Source organism: Thermobia domestica, chromosome 2, assembly GCF_964235325.1.
Source record: "Thermobia domestica chromosome 2, izTheDome1.hap1.1, whole genome shotgun sequence".
In the NCBI taxonomy this organism is placed as follows: Eukaryota; Metazoa; Arthropoda; class Insecta; order Zygentoma; family Lepismatidae; genus Thermobia; species Thermobia domestica.
Genome location: NC_137455.1, coordinates 150810059 through 150837508, shown reverse-complemented (window position 1 = coordinate 150837508; position 27450 = coordinate 150810059). Strand labels below are relative to the sequence as shown.

General features: G+C 35.1%; 1 protein-coding gene across 1 annotated transcript in view; it reads left to right on the top strand.

The window, feature by feature from the left end:
• Cib2 (Calcium and integrin binding family member 2) overlaps positions 1–27450 on the top strand; it is a 59331-nt gene that overhangs the window by 17612 nt on the left and 14269 nt on the right. The window lies entirely within an intron of this gene.

The window sequence follows — 27450 nt, the reverse complement described above, 5'->3', positions numbered from 1 at the left end:
ATCTATCTACAGTTGAAAATCGAAAGCAGATACATGAGTTGTCATAACGGTATCACATGAAAAATCGTATTGTCTAGTTCACTACGTTTCTGCTTTTCGAATATTTTTATTTGTTTTGAAGATATTACAGAAAAACTCTCAAATTAGCGGTAGTTTAATTTCGCTGTGGTGGAGACCCTTAAGAGATAGGAGCTCGCTGCCATATGCTCAATGTTACTGCTTCCAGTGGCAACGCTCTCTGCAACTGGAAATGTAAATCACTCTCTTTCAGTTTTATATTTTTTTTTCTTTAAGAAATGCATCAACACTGTTTTGCGCTCAAGAGCAAAGGTTTATTTTTTACTGATACACTACTTTAATACTTAAAAATATTTTTAGTATTAAAAAAAATATCCGGTTGCACAACCATGCAACACACAGTACCAGCCGGTGCTGATAAATACTGAAGTTGCATAATGCTTTCCTCTGGTGACGTCTACCTAGTTTCATCCCAGGCCATGTGAGATTCTGGTGGGGAATATCTTATCCGCTTATTCTGGAGGTTCTTCCGTTCTTACGATATTACCAATTCTTCCATGTACAGTAATTTGCAGTAGCGTAGCGTGGTATTCCGAAATGGGGATGCCAAAGTTAGTCACTTGTGCGATCAATACTACTAAATTTAGCAATACATAGCTATACCGATGGGAAACACAGGGTTATAAAAATTTAGAAGGGAGGCCCCCTAATTGGTGGCCTAGTGGGGCATACAGAAGCAAGTGCGTGGATTAAGTTAGAAGCCAATAAGCAATTGTCTCAGCTTCTTCTTGCCACTACTGTTGTGACGAGAAAACTCGGCCCCACTGTTGTATAAACATTGTTTCCAGCATAGTTCCCATGGGCAGCTTTTTTCTCTGCATACCTTTCTTCAATCTCGTTCTTGAAAAAGTCGCCCCTACAAATTTGTCATCTTGGGTCCGGAACTCAGTCCCCCATTCGTGAATATGGTCCTGAGTGTATACGTATATCATTTGAAGATGCAAATAGAAAGCACTTAAACCAACTCTGGGGGCCTGTTTCTGTGTATGTATTTCGTTGGCAGATATCCAGATACTGAAGGCAGGGGCGCAAATCTGTTTTCAACATTCGGGGAACGGGTAAGACCGTTTCCATTTTTTTAAAGCGATGTTCAAAATATTCATGAAGTTGAAAAACAATGCTGTGGAGGATCAGAAGAGCAGAGTTATCTTCAACATTGGGAGGAGGGCAGATTTGAGGGAGGAGAGCATATTTGAGACTTATTCTGGGGGAGGGGAGATGAGACTCATATTACGGTAGATGAATCTGATTTCTGAGGTTAATCTGTTGTATATTATATGCCAGGCGATGAAATTGTGATACTTATCAGTATTACAAATCAGTACGGTGAACACATTCTGAAATCTGAATAATGCATATTTATAATTGATATGTTTCTATTTACGCATCCACAATGATATACATTAAAATTTTAGGACACTTGTTTTGTAATAATATAAATAATGACTTCCCCAAAACTATGAAAAAAATCAACTATGTATGATGCAACAATACTCTTATTTGAGCAAAATGATGATGATCTCAGTAGCATTATAAGAATCGTTACAGGAATTAAACAAATAGTTGAAAATAGACTAACAATAATTAATGACAATGAAATATTAAAGAATATTATTCTTTTTTAAAAATGAAGCAAGTCAAGGGACCTCAATTTCATCTCACTTTCCTTTGTGGCATTCGGATACAAATCATCACAATTTCAAATCGGATGGAGAGAACATGTCCCCCTCATCTCCCCGGGATATGTACCAATGACTGAATGGCCCAAGCAATCTTTGCGAGGGGCGGGGAATGCTGGCTCTCTTGGTCCACCAGATCGATGACCGTGATGCTTGTGTCTGTGAGCTCCCTCAAAGAGTTCCTGGCCACGCCACTGGACATACTATTTTATTTATGATGAAGATTAATAGTTTGCCTTTAATTACGATTAAATTACGATGTATTTAATTACGATAAAGCATAACTATTTTTATACTATTATTTACATAACCGACATGCTTCAAAAAGGCATTGAAGTAACCATTTCTGTTTTGTTCTATCTCCTTGATGTTAGCGCTCGTACGTTCTGTACAGAAACTATAACTTAGTTCAAGATATATATATAGAGTTGGAAATACTTAAATATGCCAGCGTATATCTAAAGCAAAATGTTGAGTTGCAAGGGGTGTAGAGGAGTGGAAAGCAAGTAGTTGCGCATGCGCATTCGAGAGAAAGCAAACGAAAACCCCGTTGCTTGCAGTAGCCCTGGATGCCCGAGGAAAATAGCATACGAAGAGAGGAAAGACAGAAAATTTGTGTCTGAGTGACGCGCATGCGTAGGTTCTACTTGTCAAAGTAAGGCGAGAGAGCACATCCAAAAGATTGTAGTGGAAATAATTGAGATAATTACAAGTAAACAATTTATATACAATGAAATACGTATTTTTTGTTATTAACAGGGGATGCCGGGCATACCAGCGTTCCCTTACGCTACGCCGCTGGTAATTTGTGATCATTATCCGGTTCTGTTTAACATTTATCGATTACTGTTTGAAAATCTTGGTTTGAACATTTTCGTTCAACATTTTGCACTCACTGATAAATATGATCCAAACCGTTCATTTGTTAATCGAATAGTTAAAAACCGGATAAAGTTTGACGGTTAACCGTGAAACTTAAAATTATTTGTTTGAACTTTTCTTTGAAAATTTGTTTGTTTCAAAATTTTTTTGAAATTTTTGTTTAAATTTTTTCGTTTCAAAATTTTGTTTGAAAATTTTTTGTTTGAAAATTTTGTTTGGATTTTTTTGTTTCAAACATTTTCCATTCAAAAATTTTTTGAAAAATTTTTGTTTGAAATTTTTTCGTTTTCAAACTTTGTTTACAAAATTTTGTTCGATTTTTTTTGTTTAAAATTTTTTGTTTCAAAATTTTTGTTTGTAAACTTTTTGTTTGAAATTTTTGTTGGGAAAATTTTGGTTTCAAATTTTTGAGTTTGTGCACTCATTGATAAAGAACCGGAACTGCTTAGAACAATAACATCTGGCAACACTGTCTTTCATGATGCAATAGTGCACGTCAGAACATGGTAATGAAACGTCATCAGTTTTGCCTCATCGTTCGAGATAGTATTCTTAATAACGTTATCATGGCTACTTGTCAGCCGTTTCTAAACTCACGTGATGTGATGAAATCATTTACCGATTTACAACAGAATATACCTTATAGAATCTTAGCTAGCCAAATGATCCGTACAAAGTTGGGATTAAGAATCGTAGTGAAGCTTGAAAATAATAAGGATATTATATTACCAGCAAGATATTTACCCATGGAAGCTTCAAAACAAGAAGAACTATTACGTTTCTTAAACACTGGATCTGTATCTTTATGCTATGAAAGACTCGTTGGAGGGAGTCATCAATTTGAATTTAGTACACAGGCTGATCTATGAATTTGGTTTCGTCAGCAATTCTGATGAAATCATGAATTCAAACGTCAGCACATTCGTTTTCAATGACGTCAGCCGCAGCTGTCTGAAATCATCAAAGTAAAAGTTAGGAAATACCGTGTCAGCCCATGAAATCATTCGAGCAGGTGCGTTTCAGCAGGAAAGATATTCTTCTAACGATAAAGAATTCCTCTTCGCAACCTATTATCCAATAAATATATTTCAAACAAAACATGTCATGGTTGGTATCTGTGCTACAATGTTTGAACCTGTGATTCGATTGGGCAAAGCAGAACAATTTGGTGTACAACTGAACTTTGAAGAATGGCAAATATTATGTTCACGAATCGACCAAATGAATGATTATTTTCATGATGAGCTAAATGTGACCATAGTCAAATTATTAAGCTCAAATCATGAAGTTGTGCTGCATACAGTCCTCAAGAAGAAGATAGTGCTGTAACGTAAAAAGAGTACATTGCATGAAGCCCGCATTATGGTGTATCTAGCGCAAACGGAATGGAAAAAAAATCATCAATGTATTCCAGTGTGTTAAACATGCAGTGGAAGTGTGCAACAAAAAAGTATATTCCTGTAAAAGTACTATTTTGAGAAATGTGTCATGCATCTTGTACAACATGTATCTAGATGTTGTGATAGTTGTCAACATCGTTCGTGGGTGCATACCTGTATTGATAAACAGTTTATTTGTGATCAAATGGACATTGAGTTTCCACCAATTGACATTGCAATAGACCTTACAAGAATTCAGTTGGAATTAAAATTATACGCTAAAGACAAACTAGTGCAAGAAGTTCAAAATACATTGTATCGACAATATCCAGATCCTTTATCTGGTATGGATGTATGTGATTAATCAGTGCAGTGTAATAAAATAACCCATTTCAATGAATTGAGTTTTTCATTTCAAGTACAACCCCATGTTCTGACGTGTACTATTGCATCATGATAAACAGCGTTGCCAGATGTTTTTGTTCTAAACAGTTCTGGTTCTTTATCAATGAGTGCACAAACTCAAAAATTTGAAATCAAAATTTTCCCAACAAAAATTTCAAACAAAAAGTTTACAAACAAAAAATTTCTAACAAAAATTTTGAAAAAAAAATTAAACGAAAAATTCGAACAAAATTTTTTAAACAATTTGAAAACGAAAAAATTCAAACAAAAAAAATTAAAGAAAATTTTGAACCGAAAAAGTTTGAAAAAAATTCCAAACAAAATTTTCAAACAAAATTTTGAAACGAAAAAATTTAAACAAAAATTTCAAAAAAAATTTGAAAGAAAATTTCAAACAAATAATTTTACGTTTCACGGTTAACCGTCAAACTTTATCCGGTTATTAACTATTCGAGTAACAAATGAACGGTTTTGATCATAATTATCAGTGAGTGCAAAATGTTGAACGAAAATGTTCAAACCAAGATTTTTAAACAGTAATCGATAAATGTTAAACAAAACTTAAACTGAACGCAGCAAAGAATTTAAAATCATCAACCAATCAGATTGCGTGAAAGATAGTGATCAACCAATCATATTGCACGAAAGATAGTGATCATCCAATCAAATTGCATCAACAATAACTTTGCCAGTGTCAGATTACATCACCTTGTTACTAAATTTCAGTGTTTTAGCATGTATTGTCTTTAGACTATGAGTCATAAGATTCAATAAGATTAGCTATCAGGTTTCTAAAGCTCAAGGGCAAATCAACCAAAACCAATGATCTTAGACCATGAGCTGTGATTAAAGTTCAAAGTGTTGTTTCAAATTTCGGGCCTTATGTTAAAATTCTGTTTATCACAATTCCCGAATTTAAGGAATACCTCTCTTGATATACCTGTCTTAAAATTAACCATATCATTATATGTTCAATAAGGTCAATAATGTCCGTCAATTGTTTACTTTAGCAGAACCAACTCTTTTCTAGAAGTGTGTACTCAAACCTAAGAAGTACCACAACAAAGGAAATGAATCCCTGTACACTCCTTATCAAGGTCAGACACGTGGTACATCATTGCTTACGTTTATATTTGGTCCATAGGCGGGAATAATCAAAACTAATGACGTAATTTCATTTTGACAATTCTCAAATTATCCTACAAAGTTTCAATGTACCAATGTCCTGGACTCTTAATCCCATCATAGGTCAATAACTGACCACGTGATCATACTAATATTTGACAATGATTTACCCAAAGAATGAGATACCACCCAATTCTAAGAACAACTACCAATTATAGATTTAACAATAAGAAATGTACTCCTCCCAAAATTTGAGATTGGTACACAAATACATCTGTGTCTTATGAAAAAGGTAATAAATCGTGTACTCATTCAATGATAAAACCGTATCAAAGAAGATAAAATAGGTCAATTACCTTCGAAAATTGAATATTTGGCCATAAGAGGGACACCAACATTTTTCAAAGGGTCCTAGAAAACGTTTACCGAATTTTGTTATTTGATAATTCCCAAATTTAAGGAATGGTTCTATGTACCCCAACAAAATTTAAAGGGGAACATAAAAATACAAAGGAAATGACTTTTGTACACATCCATCCTTATCAAAGGGTTCATTTACATTTTTGACTATATTTTACCCATGAAAGGGAACGAGATTTATAATGGTATTTATTAAGGCACTATACTAGTATACCAAATTTGTCAATTTCCAAAATTCAAGGGGTGAGTCAATGTACCCCTCCTAAATTTTCAATGTACCTATATCTTAAGAAAGAAAATAAACCTCTGTACACGTTCATATAATCATATAATATAATAAGACTTTATCAAATGGGGTCAATAACCGAACACATCGTGATACTAATTTTTATCAATTTTTTATCCTAAAAGGGAACAAGATGGATCACCGAAGTTTATAAGTAGCAATACATATTAAAGTCCTATATTATTATATCAAAGTTTAAATAGGACAATTTCCAAAATTTAAGGGTGGGCCAATGTACCTCTACCAAAATTTTAAAGGGGTGCATCGATGTACCTATAGCTTAAGAAATAAAATAGACTCCTGTACATGCCCACATAATCACATAAGGTAATAAACGTCATGAAAGGGGTCAATAACTTTCGAAATTTGATTTTTGGTAGTTCTTTAGCCATTAAAGGGAACGAGGTAAACCGTCCAAATTTATAGTGGTACATATTGAGGTCCTGTAGTATGATACCAAATGCTTATATTGAACAATTTCTAAAATTGAGGGGGTAAGCCAAGGTACACCCCAAAATTTTTAAAGCGGTGCATCAATGTACCCATGTCTTATGATAGAAAATTAATCCCTGTACATGACTATATAACCATATAAGGTAATAGGGCCTCATCAAAGGGAGATAACTTAAGTCAAAACCAAACAGGTTGTACAACATATTGCTTATGTTTATACTTTGGCAATTTTTTACCCATGAAAGGGAACGAGGTGGACCATCCGAATTTATCATGATACATATTGAGGTCCTGTGCTATAATACCAAATGCTTAAATTGGAGAATTTCCAAAAGTTAAGGGGTGAGCCAAGGTACACCTCCCAAAAATTTAAAGGGGTGCATCAATATACCCATGTCTTATGATAGGAAATGAACGCGTGTATACGCTCGTATAATCATATAAGGTAATAAAACCTCATCAAAGGGAATAAATTGGGCCAAAAAACAAACACGTGGTTGTACTAAAATTTGGCAATTTTGTACCCCTAAAAGGGAACGAGGTGGACCACCCAAATTTATAGTGATCTATATTAGGGTCCTATATTATAATACCAAATGTTTAGATTGGGCAATTTCCAAAATTTAAGAGGTGGACCAAGGTACCCCTCCCCAAAATTTAAAGAAGTGCATCAATGTACCTATGTCTTATGATAGGGAATGGACCTCTATATATGACCATGACCATATAACCATATAAGGTAATAGGACCTCATCCAAGGGGATAAAATGGGCCAAAAACCAAACACGTGGTACAACGTATTGCTTACGTTTATATTTTGGCAATTTTGTACCCCTAAAAGGAAAAGAGGTGGACCACCCAAATTTATAGTGATCTATATTAGGGTTCTATACTATAATACCAGATGTTTAAATTGGGCAATTTCCAAAATTTAAGGGGTGGACCAATGTACCCCTCCCAAATTTTTAAAGGGATGCACCAATATACCCATATCTTATGAAAGGGAATGGACCCCTGTATATGCCCGTATAACTATATAAGGTAATAACACCTCATCAAAGAGGATAAATTAGGTCAAAACCCCCTGAAATTTAACTTTTTGGCCATTTTTTACCCATAAAGCGGAACGAGGTGGGCCCCCAATGCTAATAGAGATACAAAACCTGGTCCTAGGCTATCATACCCAATTTTTAGATTTGTCAATTTTCAAATTTTAAGGGGGGTGGTTCTATATACCGTTGCCAAAATTTAGAGGGTGGGCCAAGGTATCCCTGCCAAAATTTAGAAGTGGTGGTCCTAAGTACGCCTAGGCCATTGACCCCGGGCTAAGGTCATTGACCTTTGGCCTATGACGTCACAAAGTCGGAGTCAAAGTCCAAACTTCGATCAAGTCAGGCCCCTATTACTATCGATAGATGGGAGCACATGCTAATTTTTCGCACTTTTTTTTACTTTGGCGCTTACCTACGGAGTCAATCAGAACACGTAGATTAATGTATGGATGTATATACACATATAAAGAAAAAAACTGAAAGGATCTTTAAAATTGAAATACAAGAATTAATAAAGAAAACATCATTTCATGCAACTTAATCATTAATGTACTAAAAGTAACGAGTTCTTCTCCTCAATTTCTAGTTGTGACTATGATATTGTGGCTGTAACCGAAACTTGGTTATCTGAAATTCATATTATCGGGATTATTTCCCAGATACTTATACTTGTTTCAGAGCGGACAGGTGTTACAGTGAAGAACGTGGTAATGGAGGATGTGGTTCTTTAATTGCTGTCAAAAATAACTTTCAGGTGTTTTGAAGATGTGATTTCGGAAGTGTTATGAATGTGTCTGGATTGAACTTACATTTGGTGTAAATCAACTAAAAATCTTCTAATCTCTTGTGTTTATTTTTATCCAACATTTCCTCTTGAAGTATTTGAGAACTATCTAAATTGTATCTCCAGTAAACTTAACCTATTAAAGAATGATATATTAATCTTCGGAGATTTTAATATAAATATATAAAATAAATTGGTTATATAAAGAGCCCTTACCAGGAATACACTATTACTCTAAAGTCAGGTTTCAGTTATTGTCAACTTTTTTGGATAATACGATTCTAAGTGTTGAACCAGCAGTATCTGATTTAGACTAGCAGTATATGTTTTAACTAATGCATCTGTAGTGTCGGAAAGACATGATTAGTATATGGTGACTCCTGATGTACACCATTGTTCAATTGTAACTAAAGTCTTGTTATCCAGTGTTTGTAAATTTTATGAATCCACTGAAAGACTTTTATATGCTAAAGGTGATTATTTATCCTTGTATTTTCAAATTGCTAATGCTGATTGGTGTAATATATTGTTAGGTAATGATCTCAATTTAGTAGCTTGCAAACTAGAGGAAGTTATTAAATCTGCGATGGAGTGTAATATTCCTAAATCTAGGACTAAAAAATCTAAATTTCCCTTATGGTATTCAAAAAATTGATTTCTTTATGGAAAGTAAAAAAAAATCAGGCTCATAAAAAAAACAAAACTTCTCAATGTGAAAATGATTACGTAGTCTTTTCTAATTGTAGAAGAGCTTTCAAAACTCAATTAAATGTGGACAAGCAAATTTATTTTAGTAAAATAGAAAACGATCTTACAACTGCCTCTGAAAAATTTTGGAAATATGTAAATGGTTCAAAAACTAAGATAATATCTGATATTATTGACAATGATATTTTGTTGACTGATGACAGTATGTTGGCTGAAAAGTTTGCTAACTATTTTTCATCAGTCTTTAAAACTTTCTCGGTTAGTACTACTAAAATGAATTTCCATCTGTAGAATTTGGTCAAGTTAAACCCCAGAAATTAGTACTCAACATTTATTGGAAGTATTTTAAAGATTAAATCGTCAAGTGGGATAGACGGTATTCCAGCTTTCATTATTAAGGAAATAGGTGAAATAATTGCACCAATATTGTTTTCTTTGTTTAATTGGAGTTTATCCACTTGTAACTATCCTGATGTATGGAATATGGTTTCTATAACACTTATACCTAAAACTAATGGAAAGTCTATTAATGATTTTCGACCAATCTCTGTAATGAAGGTAATTCCGAAAATCTTTGAGAAAATAATCTATAAATATGTTTATAACAAAGTAAGAATGGATTTATGGCTGGTAATTCTGTAGCAACTAATTTAGCAAGTCTTATACATTATACGCTTCCAGTTATTTGGGCTGGTGGTCAAGATGACGCTATTTACTTGGACTTTGCTAAGACATTTGATAACCAAATTGAAAAGATATAACTTGCCTAACTGTATTATTGATTGGTTGACTTCATATTTAAATGAAAGGAAATTTATGGTAAATTATAAAGGGAAATTGTCTGCTATTCATAGAATACCTCCGGGGTACCCCGGGGTTCTAATCTTGGTTCTCTATTGTTTTTGCTGTATATTAATGACATTTGTGTTGATTGAACTTGTAAACATCTGTTATATCCTGATGATATTAAAATTTTCAGTCAAATTAAGTCCAAACAAGATCAAGATACCTTGCAAAAAAATATAGATATCATAGTGAAATGGTCCGAAGAGAATTCCCTACCCCTGAACTTTAATAAAACGCAAGGAATAACATTTTCGAGGAAAGTTAACCTTTCAATCTACAAAAACAGGGTAGGAAATCAACATATCCAATTCGTTAAGCATGTTAGAGATCTAGGCGTAATATTAGATGAAAAATGGCTTTTTCAGAAAAAATCCTCAGGTTGCAATCTCCAAAGCTAGGAGGAATTTAACAATGTTCAGATGGTTATATCGAAACTTTACTAATATTAACACCTGCAAAATTCTCTATATGTGCAATGTTAGGTCTCATCTTGAATATTGTACGGTAATTTGGAATAGTGAAGCAAAATATTTTAGTTCTTCGATTGAATCAGTTCAAAATTCATTCCTATCCTGGTTAAAATGTAAGTTTAAAGAAATAGGAGGGACTAGTTTGTCACACATAAGGGTGGATCTTAATTTTACCCTTCTGTCTGACAGACGTCGGCTCTTTGACTTGAAATTTTTTCATGTAATTATGCATGGAGATTTTGTTCTGGATAACTTTTTCTCTTTAAAAATTCCTCACAGAAGCATTCGGAAATTTGTTCCGTTTATTAGTAAATATTTAATTAGGTCTTCATTATATAAAAGTATAGAAACAGCTAATAACTTTTATCCGGTTCTTGATTTGTTTCATAAGAGTTTCAAGAAGTTTCATCAAAATTAAATTATTTTAATTTTTTAAATAAAGTATGAAATTTCTCAGTATTTTTAGGCCTGCAACTGATTGACATGGAACAATCATATGTCTTTTTTACTATAACCTTCATCTTTATATCCAGTAATTATCTGCTTTTTATTGATATATTGTTATTCTTTGTTCTTTCTTTTAATGTTTATGCTTCATTTGTATCTCTATATTACAATGTATAACCCTATGTATAATATTATGATGTAATTAGTATTGCATGCGCTTTCTTTCTTTCTTTTGGCGCACTTCTGGCTGTATGCTGTTTGCTGCCGAATAAACATTATTATTATTATTATTATCATTATTATTATTATTATTATTATTATTATTATTATTATTATTATTATTATTATTATTATTATTATTATTGGAGTTCAGTTTCCACGTTATTATACAGTATTCAAAACAAGAATACATTTGGTTTTATTAAGTAACTAGAGAGGTAAGTATGATTTTCTCTCCACTAGCAAGAAATGTTATCTTATTAGTATTACGGAAAATCCATCGTACATTTCCACCCTTTTTGTTTCATGAAGTAACTCTACGTATTGCTTTGGATAGGAGTAACGCTTCTCACCAGAGAAAATGGAAGCTAATCGAGTAATTAAGAACACTGAAATAGGTGATTAGCCAACGAAGGAACCTCAGTCTGTAAGAGCCTTGACAACAAAACGCAAATAATGAAACAAGTATTCATAACAGCTATGCAAACTATCGCAAAATACTATAAAACACAAAATTTTTGTTACGTTGACGAAAACCGCTACCGAACGAGACTCAAGATCTCTGAGACAATTCCCAAAGACCCCCAAAATGCCTCGTCATTCCACCTGTAATTTCCCTTTACTCTTCGGTCACGCCCAAGAAACCGATTTCTCTAGAGGCAACTGCTGTTACCTGGCAGAACGTTTGTACGCTGTGGGCGGAAGCGGAATGCGTCGATACGATTTATGCTGTAGTAGCTAGAGAGTGGTTACTGCTACGTTGTCATATCGAAGACATCTTAAGATAGCGAGACAGACCTCGTGCGAAGTTAGTAGATCTTTCTAAATACATACAGTTCTCAGAAACTTTTATCACTGAAAAAAGATACTAAGTGTAAAATTATCAATATAATTTAGATTATATTAGAATAACTTTACTTTGTATTATTCTAGGGCTACCGCCGGTAGGCCCGGTAGCCCACAAAATACGCCACTGCAGTAGGTACTTTCAGGAAAGGAACACTTTCACTGTCGTCCAGCGCGACCTTGGTCTGAGAACGTTCTATGGTAGTGTGACATCTATGGGTGTGACTGGCAAATCCTACCAAGAGACCATCACCATTACATTGTAATCGATGACATGAACTACATAAGTGATAATGTTGCATTTGGCTCTAATACCCCGGAGAAAAAGATCTCGTTCATATTTAAGAATTAATTACTTTTATAACAATGCAGATATGTAGAACAGGTACGTATATATAATTAATGGTGCTGTGTGTTGTAAAAAAAGCCGAAAGTTTTTTTTAATTGAATATTGTAAAAGGGATACGGACAAAATCTCGCGGCCGAAACATCGCCGCCCAAAATCTCGCCGGCCAAAACTTCGCGTGGCCAAAACATTGCCGCCCAAAACGTCGCGGGACAAAATCTCGCTGGGCCAAAACCTCGCGGGAAAAAATCTCGCCGGGCCGAAACCTCGCGTTGCCAAAACCTCGTTTGTCAAAACCTCGCCATCCAAAACCTCGCGAACCAAGATTTCGCTTGGCCAAAACCTTGCGGAATGAAACTTTTCTTTAAAATTTACCCAATGAGTTTCTTAATATGCAATTCCACATTACTACTACTACTACTACTACTACTACTACTACTACTACTACTACTACTACTACTACTACTAATAATAATAATAATAATAATAATAATAATATACAAAACATCATGTGCGTGGGCTTTCTCGGGTTATTCCCGTTTCCTCCCACTTTCTTTATTGGATCATTTCCTTCATCCTTGTCATCTACGTCTCCTTTAACCTACAGGACATAATCAAGGGACGTCGTAAAAACTCATATATTATTTCATACTTTCATAAATATTATTAGATTTTTGTTAAAATTTTAAGTATATATTATTTGAAGGTTGGCGCAGTTCTCACAGCTTTGATTAAAATCAGTCAGGAATAAACGATGAATTTAGCCTCGAACTAAGGGCGAATTAATCCCCCTTTTCCCCGATTTAAAATGTTCAAATATACAGTAATATAGACCAGGCGAGATTCTGTGTCGCGAGATCATTACAACGAGGTTTTGGTCAAGTGAGATTTTGGATATGGCGATATTTTGAGGCGCGAGGTTTTGGAAGAAGAGGTTTTGGCCCGCGACGTTTTGGGTGGAGAGGTTTTGGCCCCGCGAGATTTTGGCCTGCGACGTTTTGGGCGGCGAGGTTTCGGTCAGGCGAGATTTTGTCCCGCGAGGTTTTGGGCGGCGAGGTTTCGGCCCGGCGAGATTTTGGGCCGCGAGGTTTTGGGAGGCGAAGTTTTGGCCAGGCGAGGTATTGGTCCGTGAGGTTGTCACCGCGAGGTTTTGTACCCAAACCGATGGGCATGGTGACCAGTCCCAGAGCAGACATCTAAGGTGCTGCGGCGTCTTATATATCCTCCCCAGGAGTCTTCGTAGAACCACAGGATGATGATGACGTTCGTCGTTTTTTTGGATCACATATTCTTTGTTGATATCCATCGTCTGCTTTGTTCTTGTTGCTGAACACGTGGAGCGTCGTCATATGCAGAGGATATTACAACACGAGCAGTGATTTATCTACAACCCAGAGCACCCTCCTAAAATTTTCAGACACACCCCGAAAATGAATTCGTTACACTCCCCCAACTAGGGGGGTGCAATATTAAAAAGATTCATTCTCGTTCTGCCTAAAGCCCTCCAGGACTCTGTAGAAAATATTTTAAATGATCTTACCTTCAGGCAGAACGGAAATTACCGTTCCGCCTAATCTTTGGAGACAGGGAACTCTATGCAAGGAGGAAATTTTTAGGGAAATGCAGCACTGAAAAGCTTGCGTGTTTGAATGCAGATCGGAACTCATGTATAAAATGCTGTGATAACGAGGGCTGTAGTATAAAATGGAAATTAAATCCAAGCGTTCAAAATGCAAGAAAAATTCTGACGAGTACAAAATCCAAGGGACAAAATTACAGGAGTATTTGTTGGATGTACCAGGACACTCTCTATATGATTATTTTTTCCCCTCCAATTGTTATATATTCTAAAATGTTACCTGTAGCCTATTTTTTCAGCTGAAATAACTTTTTCTTTCTTTTAAAATGCTGAAAACTCAATAAAACGTAAAAATGTTATAATAAAAGGGCAGATTAGCTTTAATTACTTTCACAAATATCCATATGAGAGTTCTGGGTATTCCTATTTATTATACTTTTAATACATTTGAAATACATTTAGCATATTACAGAAAGACCATTCATTTTAATCACGAAAAGTAACTGTGATGCTATTTGATTTTAAAAATATCGTTCTTGTGTGGTAGCATATATCAGTCTTTTATTATGAGTATTGTATAAATATTTATTTTAATTCTGAACTACTGATCAAGATTTTTTTAAATAAAGATCAAAATGTGAAATATATACTTACTATAAAAGTCTTACATCTTATATTGGGTTTTCAGCATTTTTTAAAAATGTTATTTCTGCAAAGTGAAGAATTTCAGATAACATTTTGGATGCATAACAGTTGAAGAAAAAAATAATAATGCTTTTATTAATCTGCGCCTATAATTCTATCGCTTGAATTTAGTCCATTTTGTCTGAATTTTCCTTGGGATTTGTCCTCTTGAATTTTGTCATGCATTCGTAATAATCTGTTTGGTAATTCTAACAGAGGCTGTAAGAATAATAACTGTTTCTTCAAGTTTCATCATAAATTTTAGACGTGATCCTTATTGCTCTTCTCGAGAAAATGACCAGGATACAGTTCTTTATCAGCAGTGTTATTCACATCTACTTTGGTAAAGATGAGTGTGATTTTATTTTTTTAAAAAAGAAAACATTCCTGCGGGCAAATGGAAAATTGATTGACTCAGTTGCAAGAAAGTCGTTTGACATTGTAACTGAAATGAACATAAAATAAACTTAATTCGGTAAATTATTTCACATCAAGATTTTATTCATTTTTTCAGTAGTTCACCTCTAACATGCTAAGTGTCGCAATACGTAAAAGGTGCCACAGTTCACATCTTCAAGATATGTTTGGCCATATATTAAATAAACAATGCAAGAGGATGCACAAGGCAAGGCAACTCTTAAGAAAGAATGTTAGTATTCTGAATCACAACTCCTTTTTCGGCATCACCTTATCAGCTGATTTGTCTTATATAGATAATTTTATACTATTTCCATATTTATATTGTCAATGTAAATAGCAACAATACAAAATATCAATATCAATATTGAAATACTTGTATGATTTTTGTACTGTAGTTTCAATCAAATCAAAAGGTCAGGTATTCGGAGTTAAGGGCCATCTCACGCGTCCTTTTGCATTGTTTGCTTAATATATGACCAAACATGTCTTGAGGATGTGAAGTGTGGCACCTTTTACGTACTGTGAGCAGTGGCGGTTTTAGCGGGTAGGCCGGGTAGGCACGGGCCAATCCAAAATTTTTGAAAAATATATAAACAATTAAAGATACAATAAAGAGTAAATATAAATGGTAAAAAAATATTTAATAAACAGCATCTACCACTATTGTAAAAGTAATTTCCTATTGTTATTAATTAATCAAATATGCATATGTATCCATACGCGAGGGAGCGAGCCTACCCAAAATTAAAATCCTAAAGCCGCCCCTGACTGCGAGCCTTAGCATGTTGGAGGTGAACTACTGGAAAGCTGAATAAAATTTTGTTGTAAAATGACTTGATAGTAAACCGAAGTAAGTTTGTTTTATCTTCAACTACAATGCCAAACGGCACTCTTGCAACTGTCAATCAATTTTCCATTTCTCTGCAGATAGCTTTTTTTCCCTCCGTTTTTAAATCACATTCATATTTACTGAAATAGATGTGAATAACACTGTTAATAACAGAACTGTATCTAGTCATTTTTCCTAGAAGAACAAGTAGAATTACATCTAAAATTTATGATAAAACTTAAAGAAATAGTTATTCTTCTTACGGAATCTGTTACAATTACCAAAGAAAAATTCTCTTGAAGAAATCCCTCCCTGGACAGAATTCTCGTCTCGAAACATTAGGCAGAACGGGAATTCCCGTTCTGCCTAAAGAAAGGATATTTTCTACAAACTGCTGGAGGGCCTTTAGTCAGAACAGGAACACACTATTAAAAATCTTGTTATTATTTTGATTTCTTAAAAATTTTGAATTTTTGTTTTTAAGTGGCAATAGAATAAAACAACTTACTTACGACAAGATAAATTTTCAGGCAAAGCACGCAACGAAAGATTGAATGGAAATCAACCTTTACACGGCTGTGATCGTCAGAACAACGTTTGATCAATCGATTGCCAACGATTTCATCTCGCCGTCACACCAAGCATGAGAAAGTCGACGCTAATTGGCTCTGGCTGAGAAAGGAAATCCAATGCATTCGTTCGCTGCAGCAACGAATTTTAAAGCTTGAAATATTATTATTATTATTATTATTATTATTATTATTATTATTATTATTATTATTAAAAAGACGATAATAGTATACGACCTTAATGCAAGATTGCACCCCCCAAAATTTTTTGAACACCCCCTAAATTCAAACTTCTGGATAAATCACTGAACATGAGGTGTGTTAAGAAATATTCAACCTTATTTTTTCCCGTGTAAGCCAATGAAGTGCTTGAGACTTTCTTCAGTGTAGATATAGAGGGGACACACTGAGAAAAAATTGTATGTGGCATACGTAAAATCGTATGTTACATTTGTAAATCCTGTGGTTTTTGGACTTAACGTACAGCAAACGTATAACTGAAAATGAATGTTTTATCATACTTTCTGTATAAGTGCTCCATCTGTACGTACTTTTCGTATGAAACAATATAGGCGGTCAGGATCTCATATACGAATGGAGGTATATAACATATAACTGACGAAGGTAATATACATATATGTATGTAATATAAGGAGGACTGTTAGATATTAGGCATCCTGCAATGGCATGAAGTAACATCTAAGGGCAGTGCTCATGTAGCATACGGATAGCGTATGCTCCGTACTGATTTCTGTAGTAAGCAAGAGGATTCCGTATATTTGTACAATATACCGCTGTCCGGAGAACGGATTTTTCTCAGTGCACTCATCCACAGTCGTGAATTTTTCCCCGCCCGCAGAAACCGTCAGTCGTTGGCAGTCGGCCAACGAGTGAAGACGTGTAGTGAGCAGTCGTTGAATTTCAGTTTTTTTTTTTTTTTTTTTGTAAAATTATAGAAAAACTTAAGCAGCGATATTGTACCAAATTTGGCCAAAAGCTTTGCGCCACCCAAGCGGGAACCATTCAATCGGATTGGTACATTCAATTTTGAACAAGAATTTGGGCATGAGTGTGCGAAATTTGATTCAGGTTTTCATCGCTAAACTCAAGATTCTTATGTGTTGTCAGGCTCTCTACTCACTCGAGATGGCTCCGCGAGACTTGGTTATTTCCCAAACTGAAAATGCCACTAAAAAGGAACCCGATTTGAGTAAAGAGAAAACATCATGCGGAATATAACTTCACGGTTGCTCACCATTCCGAAAACTGCGTTCCAGAAGTGTTTCCAACAATGGCGGGAGCGCTTTGAGAAGAGTATGCATTGCCAAGGAGATTATTTTGAAGAGGATTAGTGTTTCAGATTTCCAAATCAAGATTTTTTTTTTTTGCCAACCATAGGATCGATACTTTTTGAATACACCTTGTATTCTTATCCCCTGAACAGTCTTAAACCTAACAATCACGAGTATTTCTTAATCTTGGAAAACATATTATTTAAACGAAAGTTAACCTGAAATACATATTTTACTCGGGGGGACGGATTCACTCTCACATAGGGTTACCATATGTCAGCATTTATACGGACATGTCTGCATTTTGAGAGCAAAAAAAATCCGTCTGCATACATTTTCCCAATTCCCTGATTTGTCCGCATTTTTATAGCTCAAGTATATTGTCAAATCAATTTAAGAGATTTCACATGCAAAGCTATGTTTGGCTTTTTGTATTCAAAGAAACATTTTTTTTTAAATATCGGATCTACTGAAAAATATGAATAGACAAACTTTACATGGAAGTATTCTTTCATTATTTTTCATAGATTTCAATATACTATTCATAATATTTTAAAAGCAAACTTGAAAGTAAAATATAAAAAAAATCCTGATACTTACCCATCATTTATCCACTTATTCTTGACCGATTTGAACCGAAAATGACAATGATAGATATATCTGAAAGAAAATATACTGCACACTATATGTCATCAAATTAGAATAATTTCGTACTTTATATTTTAAAATCGTTTCTTATGTTTTTTTTTGTTTGTTTGTTGCAAATTTGCAACATGGGATTAACTTTACTCCTTTTGTCCTGTTATCGTCAATGTATTTCCACCCCAAACAATACATTTATTTCGGAGAATTGAGGGAAGACACATGCCAAGCTTTATTAAAAGCGGCTTGTTTCACAAGTTCAATGAGGGTTTTCGTAAAACTAATAAATCAACAGACGATTGTCAATAAAGTCGACTGGTAGATGCTTGATAAGTTTGATTCAATTATTAAGATTATAGTAACATGAATTGATAATTCTAATTATGCTCGTCAATCTTTTTAAAGTAATTTTAGTAGCACTTACTTGCCCTGAAATGTCCTACTAATTTTACTCGTACATTCATTTTAAAATTCAAGTATTCATTTTAAACTTCATTTTAAATCTCGAGTATGTAATATTTTACTCGCTTAAGTTACTTTTACGCATTTTATTAAATATGTAAATACAAGCTATAATTACCACATTAAGTGCTGAAACATGACTTGCTAATTAAGTTTGAAAACATCCATAATGGAAGATACATGAAACATTAATGACCATAATGATATATAAATACGTATAAAATGAACATACATATGGAAATCGTGTCATTTGACTCAGATCAGTACGTAAAATTATTATTATTATTATTTTAAAGTGTATGTTTCCTGTGCACACACACATACTTTACAACAGACTGCAACTCATGTAGTTTCGATGAGTGGTGTTATTCTAACTCTTTAACAACCAGTTCTCTATATATATCGACGGTACTTTGCAGCTGCTTCATATCTCAAAAAAGACAGTGCTTTACAGGAGAAGGAAAAAACGTTCATAAAAATTGGAAATTAGTTAAAAGTCAGTGATTTTTCTGATGAAAAAGTCAAATCATATACATATATATATATATATATATATATATATATATATATATATATATATATATATATATATATATATATATATATATATATATATATATATAATAGATGGATAGATATAACTCTCTTAGTAAACAAACCTAACAAGATAGACCAAAGCAAATTTTTTACTGAATACCACAAGAGACAAGTAGAGACCTACAAAGCATCTAAACACAAGATCGTGTGACTAAATTAGGTAGCAATGCGAACATCTTGGAAACGAATTATTCAATATAAATAGTTGTTAAAAGGTATTGGAAAGACCTTAATCCATCAGTGGATCGACAATTGTTGATAATGGTATGTATGCGTTTCAAATATAAATAAACCTTACCACTTACACTCATGTGACCCCAGTTCTCATTCTCGATATGTGAACATTTGAGACTACGAAATAAACACTTATACCTTATTTTGAGAGATCATATGTTTAACCCTATAGCTTTAAGAATTTCCAATAGCAAAGGTAGATAAACTAAAATTCACAGTTCTGCGCATAACTGGGTGAAATTTGGTGTTAGCTTTAGGTATAACAAACGGTTCTGCGAACTCGAAATATTTTAACAACTGGTTCTAGTGAACCGGTACAAACCGGCTGAATAGCCCCACTGGTTTTGATCACATTTCAACTTGTGAGTCCTATTTCTGTATAGTTCCTGACTTCCTGTGCACAAAAGAGACGTTAAAAATATCTGTCTCTACAACAATAAATCGATCGTTGTAACAGGTAGGAGTTAAATTGTATGGGCAATATTACGAGGGGAGACGTTTAAAATTGTTTGAAATCTTTGAGTTTTACGTCCCACGGTTATGCCGGTTAGGCTAAAGGAGACGGTGATTATGAGAAATGAATGAAATGGTGGAATGAAGAAAGTGGGAGGAAACGGGAGAACCCCGAGAAAACCCACGCACACGGTGTTTGTCCACCACAAGGTTCACTTGGCGGGGGCTGGGATCGAACCTGGGACCCCAAGGACCAGAGGTGAACGCTCTACCACTGAACCACCGCGGCCCCCTTAAAATTGTTTGAATTAGCTCACGTAAACTAATGTATTTCTCAGGGTTCAGATTTGTTCTGAAATAATGGAAATTTAATTTAATTTAATTATATATTTAAAGTACTAAGAACAGTGTTAGCCAACGTATAGTACTGTATTACACGAAGTTATAAAATACTGGATGTGCATAAAGTCTGGGTGGGAAAAAACACATTTTAGCCAATTTAATGTTAATGAATAATGTTTTCAACATGATTTCCGTGCTGTTCCATGCATAATTTCATACGCTTTGCAAGATTTAGTTGAACTCGATGAAATAGGTGTGAATTGCCGTCGATTTCAGCACACTGACTGGTAATGCGTTCTGTCAGGTGGTTTAAAATAAGTTGGCGATGAGAGTGTCGATGGTTAAATTCTTCCGCAATTTTGCGATACGACCATACTTCTTGTCCACTTAAGAGTACCAACTCGACTCGTTCTTTTTTAGACAGAGCTATCATTCAATCTGGAAAAACAAAAAACAAATTATTAGAATTCCCTATGTACCCACACATTATGGACGCACTGTATATTTGTACTTACTGCCAGTATATAGTTGAATGTTAAGTATTGCACCGGTACGTAAGTATTCATAATGTAAAATCTATCATATAAAATAAAATAAAAACACTGAAATAGCTTTGTTCAGCATGAATAGATTTGTCTAATACTAAAAAGTAACCATTTACCTATAAAAGAGAACCCATTATCAACTGTTCATTACTACAGGCTAGAACATAATAAATAGTAACAATAATTTATCACAGCAGAAATGTACACATTTCGTAGATATTTGAGAATTCACATTAATTACCATTTATTCGTGTGTTTTTCCCTTCAAATATGAGTAGAATCAACCCATTAGAGTCATATTTAAATGTCATACTGTAAGCACAGAAATTGAATTTTAAAGTCCTAGCTGAGTTTTAGTATAAAGTAATTTCGCGATAACGTTAACAGTACTATGTTCCTAACCAACAAGTAGAAAACGACATTGTGCTCATCCTGATCAGTACTATCTTTCTGAGATGCAAATTATGTATTCTGACTTCATATTACTTTATGAAACTGTTGTTGAAGTGTATTGGTGCGTATTATTAACGAAGAAATGAAATGTTTCAGTTAACATCTCATGATTATGCCCTCTAGGTAAAGGGAGACGGATGATTAAGGCAAGTGAATGATGATGGAAGTATTGGCGAAATGAGAATGTAGAAGGACATGGGACGGAAGGATTCCCCGAGAAAATCCACGGACATGATGTTGTCCATCATAAACTTACTTGGGAGGGGATCGAACAGGAACCCCACAGACCAGAGGTAGGCACTCTACCACTGAGCCAAAATGCCTCCTTATTATTAAGGAATCAGGTAAACTATACACAGTGCCAGTTTTATTATATTTTTATAGATTTGGAGAGCGGTAATTGAATGAATAAAATTCAACATCTTCTTAACCACCTAGAGCATCTTGGTTTCGTTATGAAGCATAAAGTTACTTCCTATGTATGATAGGAGTCTTTCTACCCTATCATTTTCCTGATGAAAGTGTCCCAGTCTTCCACTACAAAGAAGGAAAAATAGAGTACTTTGAACGTGTTTTTCTGATTCTTCTCCTGTCAATCTACGTTACTTTCCGGAAATGTCCCTTTTCTCACACAGGAAATTGCTTGAATCTGTTTCATCATGAAGAATTTTTCTTTAGAGTTGACCAACAAGTAAAGAAATATTGCAGATGTTTGTTTTAGTTGAAAGTTTTAAAGAGTAACACGATGGAGTTCCCTAACAGCACAATCACATAGCAGGCATATGCCTATCATGTTCCCGAAGGTACATGGGAATGTGTCCAATATGTGCCTTATGTACCTCTGAGAGAGAAATCACATGGATGGAAAGTGATAGTCACAGTCTATGTCCACCCCTAGGCACATGCCTGACACATGTACCTGGGGAACGTACCTACTATGTTCTAGTTATGTTCCCCATGTCATAAGTGTCAATGAACCACAAAATTACTTCCCCAAAATATATTAAATCGCCTATATGCGTAATGTGTTTACATTAAGGTGAGTCTAAAAACATTTTAAACAATTAAAAAAATGTACTCCAGGGTGGGCCCGAACCACCAACCTTTGGATTACTAGCCGCGTGCTCTACCGACTTGGGCAGGAGACGATGAAGACAACATTGCGGCTAATCAGAGTGCTCCTTTAACCGCGTATATCGACGATACCCGTTTTGGATCAGATAAAATCTACTCGCCATGTAACTTTATAACAAAATGACGAGTGTCTATTTACTTTATTTCATGGTTCTTCCATATTCACTTTCAAATGATCGGCGACAGTTGCCATCTAATGAAGTTGATGCGTTTGTTGCTTCTAGTACATAATCGCTTAGAAAAAGAAGCAACAAATGCATCAAATGTGGGAGATGAATTTAGAACACCTAAATGTAGCATGCCTATACAACAATACTTGTATTTCAACATCTTTATTATATCCTTATTTTTATTTATGGGCAAAATGTACTTTTAAATTATGCACAAGCTGTTCAAAAAAGAAAGAAGAAGAATATGAAAAGAGAAATAGATTTAATTTCTTTTCTGGTTGTTATACGATTATATTTTGTTATAATAGTGATTCGACGATGTGAGTTTAGTTGTCATAGCAACGAATATATAAATAATAGATAAGAAAGGAACCATCTCGTGAAACTTACATGTACAATTTTTAAAGAATGAACTTGCTTAACTTGTTATGTACTACAATAAAAGGATAATATCTTGATGCAGTGTATAAAATGGATTTTGATAAATCAGTAACCTTTAGTTATATAAATATACAAACTGAGGACCTTTGAGTTATATAAATATATATGAACTTTGTATACGTCTTACCTAGCGTACCTAGAACATGACAGATATATGTCCCAAGTGACGACATAAAAACAAATTACTGTTAGAGTCCGAAACTGAGCCAGGTATATAAATGCTATATTTGTGATACATAGTTGCAAATATCAATTAGGTGTAACAAGTTCCTAAACTGTGGGTAGCTGAAGTACATACTTAGCACATGAATATCACATGTGCCAAGTTTCGAGTATCTAAAAGTAGCTGGGACACGTAAATGGCACATGCCTAGCACATCCTGTGCTGTTAGCGTTATGGGGTTTCCATATTAGATTGTAAAACTTCCAAAACTAATTGCTTGTACTAAAGATTAGTATTTTACTAAAACTTAGCTCAAAATTTCTTTACAAAAAATGCTAGCACCGAAGAGAGTTATTGATTTGATTTTACTATTTAATGATAGTAAAATACAGCGTTATTGGAAGTAGTGAAATAACATTTTTAAGTTCCTAAGCATTTTGAGATGCACGTAATACACACTCACAAACAAAGGTCATTGAAACATGGTAGGTAAATATATGATAAGTTAATACAAATACAGTACACGGGACATAAAATCAAGTAAATGATACTTGCATCAATTTCTGTTTTATTGAAATTTACTCTTTTTTTCATAAATTTTTGTCTCGAGGACCAAGATGGTTTATAAATAAAATAAGTAATGAACTAAACTGCGTGTAAGTGAAATGTATCAATAACCAATTGAAATACTATTGCATGCGCGAAGAGTTCATTTAGTACTGTTAGCCCGGCTAAAACTTTCAGAAATTATATATATATATATAGGGTGTTTAATAAGTAATGGTCATAAATTAAACCGTAGATAGTACATGCCAAAACTAACAAAAAAGTCTTAGTAAACATGTGTCCGCAAACGCTTCGTAAAGGAGATAGGGCCTGTCGAAAGTGTGGGAAAATTAAGTTTAGAGAAGAATATCTCAAAAAGTATGAATCGGACAGAGGGCGGTCCAATGAATGACTATCGAAGTCAGAAATGCGCTATGCAGAAATGCATGGTTGATAACTTTGCAATGCGCGCGCAAGAGATTCCCCAAAGAAACGCAGGGATTCCCGGAAAATTGTCTAAGGAAAGGGGGCTCGAGATAAACATCGAGGGCGAGTCTATCCACCAGTAATTCATACGTCGGGGTACCAGGTCGAAAGCTCGAAAAGATACAAAATGGCGCACAATGTTTACGTGCCGTGTGTGGTTGCATAACCAACAGGAAATGAGAGAGCCAATCGAAGAAAGGTGGTGGTGCATGTTCTGAAGTACTTCAGAGCACATTCCTAAAACGAATGCACATGTACAGAGTAGTCCTTTACTGTACCAATACCAAGGTAAAACAAACGATGCGCGAAAATGAATGGAATGGCCGAAAGGAACACTGGTAGAACATGCAAGCCAGTTGGAAATACTGAATCGGGGTTGCAACAGACGTTGAGCTCACCTTGGGTGCATGATGTTACGGGTTCAAATCCGCTGAAGTGCCCACTGAATGCAGTGGTTCTGATCCCAGATTTTCCAAATCGTAGGTCCCGTCCTTCGAAGCTCCTAAGCTCGTTTAAAACAACAATAACTCAATCAATCGAGCGCCTGTAGGTTGCTCATTATTTGATTCATACCTTGTACGTATACGTAAAGAAAAAACTGTGCACGCAGGTCTTACAATCAGCTGGTAAATCAGGGAATATGGAATGCAAGAACACTACATTGTTTCGATTACAGCCGTGAATTGCAAACACGCTTGCCTTTCCACGTTTGTTTGTTATGTTGCCTGAAGGGTTCTGCTACAGGTCTACATGCTTTCGTCGTACAGGAGTAGTCGTTTGGGAGAATGATTCAGAGTGTAGAGGTTCGTTGTCTTCACTTGTCTTTCTCGCCTACAGTGAATGTAGTAGTTCTGTGTGTTGAAGAGGTGTCAAACGCGCGTGCCTTTACAGTGTTGCGAATGTACTTACTTCAGCGTATTGCGGGGAACAGTGCAATAGTTTCAGTAGGTTGCAAAGCCACGGGGATACTATTGTGCAGTGTTAATTAGTGCTGTTAGTGTGTTGCTAAGTTATTGTTTACCTTGCCATTGATACAATTTATAGTAATATTGAGTATGCTGACATTCACTTTATGTACGGCAAAGCAAACGGGAATAGAGGCCGCTAGGTTTTATCGCGAGACTTTCCCTACGAAACAGCAAACAGACCGAAGAACATTCCTCAGAATACATCAGCGGCTACGGGAACATGGGAGCTTTACACATTGTTCCAGGTCGGGAAGGCCAAGGACAGTACGTACTCCTGAATTAGAAGAACGCGTACTACAGGCAGTGGACGAAAACCCAGGAACGAGCACAAGACGTGTGGGGCTTGCCGAACGCGTATCCAATGCTCTCGTATGGCACATTCTCCATGAACAGCAGTTGTACCCATAACATCTGCAACGTGTCCAATCTATGCCCTCCCACAGACTTTCCGACGACACATCCAACATTTACTTTAATGATAGAGGTACGTTAATTTCTCATGCATCACTTCTGTGGCTACACATCTGGGTATTTACTGTTTACCTTATGATTAATGCTGTACACATTACCAACGTGACGATTTGTGTTTGTTGATATGGAGAAACACGACATGTCCATCATTTTTTGCTTGTTGTAATACACTTACGCGTTCAACATGCGGAATGCTTCAGATTCGCCTCCCAAATACTCGAATGTTGTCATGCTTTTCCCATTGCAATCCAGTTTGCGGATATTCGTTACGTTAACTGCTTAGCACATAATGCTTCATCTGTGCTTTGCATACCGTTTGATTTACCTAAGTGCTGCCACACTTGTACGTATGCATTAGTTGTCGGAATTCTTCCTGGAGCAATTTTGAACGTACATCACCACACTTCGATTACCTCTCTCATTTCCTGTTGGTTATGCAACCAGACACGGCACGTAAACATTGTCCGCCATTTTGTATCTTTTGGAGCTTTCGACCTGGTACCACGACTTGTGAATTATGGTGGATAGACTTGCCCTCGGTGTTCATCTCGAGCCCCCTTTCCTTAGACAATTTTCCGGGAATCCCTGCGTTTCTTTGGGGAATCCCTTGCGCGCGCATTGCAGTTATCAATTATGCATTTCTGCATAGCGCATGTCTGACTTCGATAGTCATTCATTGGACCCTCTGTCCGATTCATACTTTTTGAGATATTCGTCTCTAAACTTCATTTTCCCACACTTTCGACAGGCTCTATCTCCGTTACGAAGCGTCTGCGGACACATGTTTACTAAGACTTTTTTGTTAGTTTTGGCATGTACTATCTACGGTTTAATTTATGACCATTACTTATTAAACACCCTGTATATATATATATATATATATGCACGCATTAAATACTGTACGAAGTAGTTGAGTGATTTTAAAATACGTGTATCTAGTATATTGCTTCGTCTCCGCAGCATAACAGAAGTCCCTCGTACTGCCGTGTTAGTATATTTTCTTGGGCACATGCTTGGCACGAGATTTCGAGAAGGCACACATGCGCAATTTTTGCCAATTGAACACTAAGTTGTGCTGCAATCACACCTCTTTGCCGTATTAGTCATGACGAAACGGATAATGGTGCTGCCCATACAATTCGTTTATATGAAGCTAGATTTAGTTTATTTGAATTCGTGATTGGCGGCGGAAAACTCCAGATCCCTTATGAATTGAAGTTGTGGTTATTTCATTATCTCTAAACCAAAATTGAGGAATTAAAGAAATAAACAGCAAATGTATGATTTTAATCATTCACCGTTAGCAGTAAAGCTTCATAAAATAATTAATAACATATTTTGAAGGTAATATTTATTTTTAAAGTGTAAAATATTTATTTGTATGTGTAATTAGTAGTTAATTAGTGCTTTTATAATATAATTTCATAATCAGGTGATTGTTTTTCTGACTCAATATTCTGTTATATAAATTATATACATATGTACAAAACAATCTTTGTTCGCCAAATCCTCCTAACTTGCTGCACCAATTTAAATGACTTTTGG